At 30.3% G+C, this 9,119-nt stretch overlaps 1 protein-coding gene across 4 annotated transcripts in view; it reads left to right on the top strand.

Annotated features, from left to right (window-relative positions):
- The first annotated feature begins 1,667 nt into the window (after nucleotides 1–1,667).
- The window catches only part of LOC106619186 (mucin-5AC), a 125,932-nt gene continuing 118,480 nt past the window's right edge, over nucleotides 1,668–9,119 (top strand). For 2 of the 4 annotated variants that reach the window (XM_070109419.1, XM_036365833.2), the window contains exons 1-2: nucleotides 1,668–1,982; nucleotides 4,512–6,235. The gene's annotated coding sequence lies outside the window, so the exon portion shown is untranslated. The remainder of the gene's footprint in view (nucleotides 1,983–4,511; nucleotides 6,236–9,119) is intronic. The other 2 variants (XM_070109417.1, XM_070109418.1) reach the window with 2 other exon arrangements.

Genomic DNA, 9,119 nt, shown 5'->3' with positions numbered 1-9,119 from the left:
AATTTAATGTACTTCAACAATCGGTGATTCATTCTGAAAAATTTTTGATTCTCTCGATCCTGTAGCCGACTTCAGGAGGACCTCCGAAAAAAGGTATCTGGGTATGAGGATGACTTTTCTGCTTGCAATTATCTATAATCCAAAAACCAAACCAAAAGTAATTATTATTACAATAAATGATTACAGGTATTGGTATATAGTCAAAATTTCGATTTTTGTCAAAATAGCGGCTACCTAAAAAAAACGTCGTTTTTGGTGAAAAAATTTACACTTCAGAGTGGCTTAAAAAATCAAAATTATCAAAAATCCTATTCCTTCGATCATTATCTGACAAATATATCTAAAAGGTTTGTGAAAATTTTAAACTGATCAGTCCAACCATTCCAGAAAAATTTTCCTCACGACTCTGAAAATAGCGTTTCGAAAAAAACGCTTTTAAAGTTTTGCGAGCCGATTACACTAAGTTGAAATATTCTTACAAATACGTTCATATCTTCGAAACTGCAAAAAATTCGATATTTTGAAAGTGAATATTACCCCATAAGCTAGTTTAGGTTAGTTCGGGTTTCGTTTGCTTATGAGGTTGGGTTGTTATTTAGTTCGGGTAGGTCAGTGTTAAGTTTAATAGGAGACATAATTACTCTTTCAAAGTAGGGATACTATGGTGAAAGGTAAACAGTAACACATTATTATAGCAAAGGCCATTAAGAGGGACCCTATATAAATATATACAGGTTTTAAGCTCAATTAAGTGGTGACACATCTTTGAGACCTAGTAAACATGTCATAAATTCAGCCATATTATATCCCAACCTCTGGATTGGATTAAAGGTGAACCTCAAGTTGTAGTCCCACCAAATCCAAAATTGTTGTTGTTGTAGGCGAAACAAACGTTCCGCCAACAATTTTTAGTGAGGTGGGATTTCTTGGTCTATACCCGTCCACGCCCGATTTAGGTCGGATAACCAATTGACGTGGGGAACATGAACCCCAATATCAATTTGGAGTGACTTTCTTGGGGACCAAAATCTGATATTTTTGAATATGTATGCAAAATATACATGTATGTATATATAACTATAATTAAAATAAGGGATTATCTCTCGACAGTTGTAAAGTTTCCATACATTTTCTTTTTTAAGTCAGGACATCATACTGTACTTCACTGTCTCGTGACAGTTCATGCGCTCACAATTGTCGCAATTGCAACCATTACCGATCACCTATCAGCCAGTGTTCAATTGTTGTAATTTTTTGCTTCAACTTACATTGTTGCTATTACTCTTTGTGGTTGTTGTTGCTGTTGCTGTTGCACATTTTGGTTAGTGTTACACATTTTTGCAGAATTAACATTGCTACATTGCACTTAAGCATAGTCGTTATTGTTTTTGCTATTGCCAACTGGTTTTTCTCAAATAAATTGCAGAGTGCTTAAAGAACTTGAGAGCGTTTATTGATCACCTGCTAATGCTTGCACTCGAAGCTCTCACTGAACTAATTAAACTCAGCTTGTAAGCGGCGTCTCAGCTTGTGCTCTCCACATTCATTTGGCAGATAGCGCCACTTTTGGTGTGCTCCCGCTCTGGCTCTCGCTCTCAATTTCAGTAGACTAACAGCAAAGTGGCTGCACAAATTTGGCATTTTCAAGTTAATATCGCCCTCGCTGTGACTTATCAACGCCAGTAAACAATTGTCTGTCAGCACTAGCGCAATGTTCTACGCTTGCCAGTGTCTAAGTCAAATAATTCGAATGCTGACTTAATTTAGTAACAACAAAAAAAAAAAAATTACGAACTACTACCATTAAGTGCAGCACGCTAGCCACTGTGCAATATTTATTTTAAGACACTATAAATGTAGTCTAAATATTTTTCGAACTTTACGCGAATGAATTGAAAAAGAAATTTGTTTAAACAGCTGATTTTGCTATGACAATATGAAGACGATGGTGTTGTTTCGTGTGTTAAATGTGTGAGATTGTGGTAAAAAAAAAATAAAAGTAAAATATTTTACAAAAATTTAAGAGCAAATATCAAATAGTACATAAACGTTGTGGAAAAAAATTAAAAAAAGTATATTGAAAATTCTTAAAATAAAATTCACTTAGTGTTCTTAAAATTTTGATTTAAAAATTTTATAGACTGTTTTTCAAATACTCGAGCTTAACTGTTGGCAGCATTCTTCAATAAGAATTAACATTTTATATGTTAGATATTATTCTCACGATTTTATGCAACAAAAAAGAATAAAACAAAGCAAAGGAAAACAACGAATTTCAGCAATTTCTAACAGCAACAACACAAATATTTATTTAGCAATTAGACCTTTCAACGCTTAAACTCTACGACTTTCTCAATTAGCGGCAATTTCTTGTTTGTTTTTATTTTTTTTATTTTTGCTTTTTTGCAACACTGTATTTTGGTGTTTCGCCAACAACTTCAAAATACTGAGAAAGTTTGTCATGCTAATTGGAATTTTAAGTAAATACATTTCGCGTTCTGGGTTTCTGGAAAGCAAAACTGATCACAGCAGAAAATGAAAGTAAACAGCTTCAATGTCGAAAACTCGTATATATTTTTACATATACATGATCATATGATTTGTTGTTAGAATTACTGTTTATATTTTGCCTACAGCAAGTTCGTGGCTTAAGTCTTTTGTTCTTGCTATTACCGGTATGCTATAAAGTGCTCAGACTTGTTCGGAATTTGTTCAAGAGAAGATGAATATGTTTAAATGTTTAGAAATCAATGAGATTTATGTTTGATGCTTAGTTTGACATGAGGTTTTCATGTAATAAACATGTGACAAGCTAAATTAATTTATAAAAATAAAATTTTGTAAAAATGATGTGCTTATAGAAATAATACAAGTTTTATGTTTTAAAAAGTGTTGAAAAAATATACATGTAATATTATAGCGAATATTGCTGTTAAGGTATTTTAAAAAATACGTGACATTTTTTTGTTAAACATAATGTAAATTTATATTTTTATTGTTGCATTTTTTTTCTGCGTAGAACTTGTCCACTAAATTTTTAGTGGTGTTGTTATCTTGATTATCTCTAGTAGTATCAAAGATTCTTTGCCATTTTCGTGAAAATCGGCTTATTGTCTATTATGTCAGATAACTTTAAGCAATACCCTTCTATGGTAAAAGAAATTAAATTATTGTCTATTATGTCAGATAACTTTAAGCAATACCCTTCTATGGTAAAAGAAATAAAAAGTTAATTTTACTTCAAGAATGCTAAATAACTTTTTTTCTTTTCAAATTACTGTAACAATAATTTTCACGGTATTCCATTTCTGAATTTTTGTTTAATATTTTTGTAAAATAAAAAAAAAATATGTCTGCAGACCTCTGATTCAATAAGCTTATAAAAATATTATTATGTGTAGCGGACTAGCACATACGTGTATTTTATATCAGTATTATCATCTAAGGGACTTACCTTTTGTGAAATTTCGAAAAATAAATTTTTTTCTTCTTTTCTAATTTCGATAATCTGTACCTTTAAAAATAACATAGTAAAATTTTAAATTAAGATTTTAAATATTTTTTGAGTTTTCTGAATTTTTCTCGAAATTCAAGTTTTCAAATTGGCTACAGTTGTAACCAGTAGACAAATCATACAATCGCTTCAAATTGCTTCCCTTTTTTTTAAAATGTTTCTCTGTACAATGATCCAGTTATTCGATTGTATGAAAAGTATAATTTTGGCTAGGCAACAATCATCTCATTTCTGAGCGACATTTTTTGTCAAAGTCTGCTATTTTGTTAAATTAAATTTTTTAACAAGCGTGGGTCATCGTCTAGGCAACATCTTACAGATTAATAATTTTATTTTTGGTGAAAACCGCAATCAGCAACGGTGGATGGCGTTTTTTTAATAGTTTGGAAGAAGCTAATAACTCGCTAAAATTAGTATAAATATATATTTTTTGACATGTTAGTATATTCATTAACTATGCCTAAATATATCCTCAAAGTTTGTATACAGTAGCTTTCTATATAAAAAACTGCCAAAAATCGCCGTTTTTAGGTGGTCTAATTAGGTGCCCCTTGATAAAAACATTTTCCTGGCAAGAATATTCAGTTTTTTTTATAGAAAATTTTTGCAATAACCTCAGTATAAATATTATATATATATTATGTGAATAGCCACTTTTAGAAATTAATAGTCGCAGTGGGAAAAGCACTTAACATAGTACTTCATTTCTAGGATATGTATTAAGTTCTATCAAATAAGGTCTTATATGCCTGTTTAAGGCAAATTTTATTCAGATAAAACCAAATTAATCAAACTATTTAACCAACGATATAATCATATTAAACAAATATTGTATAACTCACTTACAAGTATTTAGCAATTTTCACCACTGTAAAAGGTTCCAATATTTTATAATTTTGTTGTTGCTGTTATGTAAATATATTAAATGCCTGTTTGATTTAGGCTTGAAATTTGCAAAAAATAAGTAAAGAAAATTAATAAAATTTCAAATTTCAAGCATTTTCCGTAGAAAGTCAAACTTTGAAGAGTTGAAGTCAATTTATCACAAAAAATATTAAATAGACTAAAACTAAATGCAAAAATAGGCCTTTGCAACAAAGTTGAAACTAAATTATGAAAAAGTGTAAGAAATAAAAAAACAAAAAATAGAAAACGACCGATTACAAAAAAAATGGTGCTGTCATCATAGACATTAGCAACAGTAACAGCAACAAACAAAAACAAAAAGTTAAGCAACAACAAAATTGGCGCATGCGCCTTGGTGTAAAACTTAACGGTATTGCAGATTATCGCAGTGTGTTGAAACAATCAAGACGAGGTAAATTAAGAGCAGCAAAAATATTAAAAACAGAAGACGTGAACATTTATCATAAAAGTAACAAATAAGCTGACTGAAAAAAAAGTGAAAAAAAGCAAAACTAAGTGAAACGAATGTGTGTAAAATCAAGAAAAATACATTTTAAAAATATATTATTTTTATATCTCTCCAATAAGTTCAGCTGAACCAAAATTATTTGTAGAAAATAATAACAGCAGATAGTAGAAATCTGTTTGTTCGAGCTCTCTACTAATTTTTGGTGCGCTTTTCTTTGATTATACGCTCTCGCTCTCTTCCATATAATTATTTAGATTTATCTTTTCTTTTTATAATTTCTAACTGGCACTTCTCCATTAGCTGCGCTTTACGCGAAATCATTATTGAGGTATAGAAACACCAACAACATACAACAAAAATATTAACAAATAATTTTACAAAAATAAAAAGGTGCAAATTGTAAAATTCCATTTGTGTAAATAAAAAAGGGCGCCAAAAACAGCTGTGAACACGTAGCAAATGTTTTTGGCAAACTAACAACAAAAACAATAGTGAGAGCTTGCAAAGACTAAGCTAAGCTAAGATTAATACTTTGTCACATGAAAGCATGGCATTGGCTAAATCAAAAGTGTGAGCAGAATGTCATAATGAAAGAAGAAAAACATAAATAAAAATTATCCGAGAAAAAAAACAAAAAACAAAAAAAGTAAACAAAAACAAAACAAAAGGTAATAAAAATAACTAGTAAAAAACAGAAATTTTCTAAAAAAAAGCAAAAAATAATCTAACTATTCAATATAATTTACAAGTGCGAAAATAATTGCATAGTTTGCGAAAATTAAAAACAAATAGCCGAAAAATTATCAAAATTTATAATATAATGATAATATATTATATTTTTTTAATGTGTGACAACAATTGAAAGCGAAATTTGTGAAAGAAACAAAATAAAATCACACAAAAACTTAACAAAACAAAAAAATTAAAACCTAATAAACAAAAAAGAAAAGAAAATAATAATAACAACAAAAACGCCGAAAAAGATAAACACAACATTGACTCACGTGCCCCCATTGATCGTTCGCACTCTTGCCGTCGTCGCTGCGGCTACTACGAAACTGCTTCAGTTGATCGCGCGCACGTGCCTTCTTCACTCAATGATCATCGCTTCGTTTGTGTTTTCTGCTTGCTTTTCCTTTGTTTTTGTTGTTTTGTCTTGACTTTTTCTGCGGCACTTCTGCTGCTGTGCTGCATGCAGGTGCTGTGCCAGCAGTAGTTTGAGTTTTTTGGCAGCAAAACAAAAACAGCAATAAAATTAAATAACAAAAACAAAAAAAAAACCAAAAAAAAAAATAGAGAACAACAGTTAGTGCATGCAATAAGCAGCATCGAGCAGTAAAGTGCAGGTGAGTTCAAGTTTGTTGCTTAAGTCTTTCGTTACACTACTTGCAATATGGAGCTGCACAAAGAAAACATTTATCTATTTCTGTTTAACTTTTTGCTGTAATATATTAAATTGATTTTTTTTTTTGGTTTTGTTGGCAATTTGTCAGTTGAGTCTGGGGGGAATGTTATTATTACTCTGAGCTTATTTGTAAAATAGAGAAGTAGAACTAAAAACGGCAAAGCATTTAAAATTAGTGTTTTGCTGTTATAGAACTTTATAGTATTAACTGTTGTTGTTAATCTAACATATTTACAGTTTTACTGATAAATGTTGGTAAACTGTATTAAATATAAAACTCTTCCCACTGTAACCCCATCGTTAGCTAAATTTAAGTAAAAGAAAAGTAAAAAAATATTCGTGGATAACTAAAAATTTTATTTTATTTATTTTTATTATCTTGATTACTTTTTAAAACTAAAAGAAAAGATATATTAACATAGTAATTAGATAAGAATTTCCCCTTTATAATATTATGTGAATTTTGTTTTCCTGAAATCGAAGTTTATGCTTGATTCTGATGACTTCTTGCATCTTATTCTATACTTTTATAGCAACACAGGGAGGGCTTTTGATATCATGAAGGGGTTTAATTATCCTTTTCAGCATATTTTTATGTATACTTGTTATCGAAAATAGAAAAATAATATAATTAGAAATATAATATTTTTATTTTATCAAAAAAAAAACAAAAAACACTTTACGAAATTTTTACTTAACGTCAGAGTATGCACCGATTTACGAATATGTAAAGCTGCTGTCAAACTTTTGATTCGACATTGTGGTCTCCGTTCCGTTTTCGTATAGAAGAATTATCTTTATGCATTTTAAAACTATTTCTGATCAAATTCGACCCGAACTGCTAAAAATAGGCTTTCATGTGTTTTAATACAAAACTTTATTATTGCCTTCAAAATAGGCTCCAGAGCTAATACAAGCATTCTAACGCTTAATCCAGTTTTCTCTACCTCGGCCTTCAGTATCTTCAGCGAATTTTGTTTTTTTTCGGTTTCGGCTCATTTTTAATGCGCCATTCGCTAGATTGTTTGACAGTTTCGACGTCATATTCATAAATCCACGCCTCGTCTGAACTACTTTGTCAAGCAAATTACTCGACGTCGTTTCTGCAAAAGATTCAGATATTTTGGTATGAGTCTAGTTTTAATACACTTGATACCCAAAACATTAAGCAAAATGTGTTGAGTTGATTTATTAGAGGGGTTGAGGTCCTCTGCTTTCATTCTGATGAACAACATGACGATTTTCCAACTGTGTTTTTTTACTTTTTCGATATTATCGTGATTAAGTCATTAAGAGTGGTGAATGGATGACTCGCATGAGGCAAGGTTTCGATGACTTCTCGACCTTTACTGAGTAATATGTGTCACTCAACTACCTATGTTCGTAATAAAGCAGACTCCCCAAATAACTTCTGCAACATTTTCAACGATTCGGTAACCGCGATTTCATGAAAACATAAAATTTCTATCAAACTTGTTGTTAAATTTTTTTTCATGGAGAAATCGCCAGACACACTTTTGTGAAAATTTCGAAAAAAAATTATATATATATTGGTATGAAATCTAAAGAGTGTCCGAATATTTCCAAATCCAACTTGTTATTTTTTGTTAAGCTTATCATTATATGAATGGAAAAGTCGGGCAAATGAAATAAATTCTTATTAGTCCTATAGTTGAAATTGTTTTATAAACTACATTAGTCCGTAGCTTCTTCAGCCAATGTTTGGCTGTGAGTTTGCTTTATACAAGTCGGTTTCGAGCAGACAGTTTCTTATCAATGCCGTTTTCCTCTGAGTCTTATAGTGATTTTGTTATTCAACAGATCTAGAAAAACCATTCAATTCCATTATAGGTATAATATTGTCAGTGAATTAGACATCATATTTGGATTTCTTGAAAGAATGAATTTTTACAGTTATTCGCTTGTAGTCGAGTGAAATTTTTAAAAATTCCGTACATTAATATGCAATAGGTAATTTATCCCAGCCAACAACTTCATGAGCTCGTTAATTTAATTTTTCACATAATATATTTATATGCATATTGTTTCAGCATATATTTATATTTTCACATAAATTCGCATATTTTTTATATACAAAATTACATCTGTTAACTAGTGCTTTATTTTTAACTACGAAGAAAAAACCATAATTTTTTGCATAAAATTATAATTACACTCAAAGCGGTGGTGTGCGCATTACAGCGCAAGGTCAAAATACCGAATAGAAACATAAATGGTAAATATATATGTACATATGTATGCACAATAAAAATAAGTATTAAAGAATAATTTAAAAAACATTGCTTTTGTTTGCGCTGCAATTCTTTGACTTTTGGCATTTTCATCAAGGCAATAAGTCAAATAGTTAAAATAAGTCAAGTAAAATTTGGGGTATCAAATTCGAAATTCCAAAAGCATTATCTGCAAGCGAATCGCGCACTGAGTCACCTATAATTGACTTGCCTTTGTATTTGTATTTGTAGACTGCCGCAGCTCACTGAGTCTAGGGCGTTCCCTGCTCCAAATATATTTTTGATCTGTTTTGAGTTTGTAAATTAAGCAGTGATTAATAGGCTTTTTGCAAATATAAATTTGTTCTCTCTTTAGTTTTATTTCAACAAATGTTTAACATTCAAATTTTTTTACGAAAAATAAACATAAGTTCAAAATGTTTTCATTAATCACATGCATATTCACTCACTTATGCCAATGGTTAATTAATATTTTCGTAGCTGTTAGTTTTCGGGCGAATCAATACGCTCATAATTCTCATCAAGGTTCCAACTTTCGATTTCATTTACTACAGGCCCACACGCATACTTATG

The sequence above is a fragment of the Bactrocera oleae genome, chromosome 5, assembly GCF_042242935.1.
Source record: "Bactrocera oleae isolate idBacOlea1 chromosome 5, idBacOlea1, whole genome shotgun sequence".
NCBI lineage: Eukaryota > Metazoa > Arthropoda > Insecta > Diptera > Tephritidae > Bactrocera > Bactrocera oleae.
The sequence above is the reverse complement of the archived record's forward strand: the minus strand, read 5'-3'. Positions and strand labels throughout refer to the sequence as shown.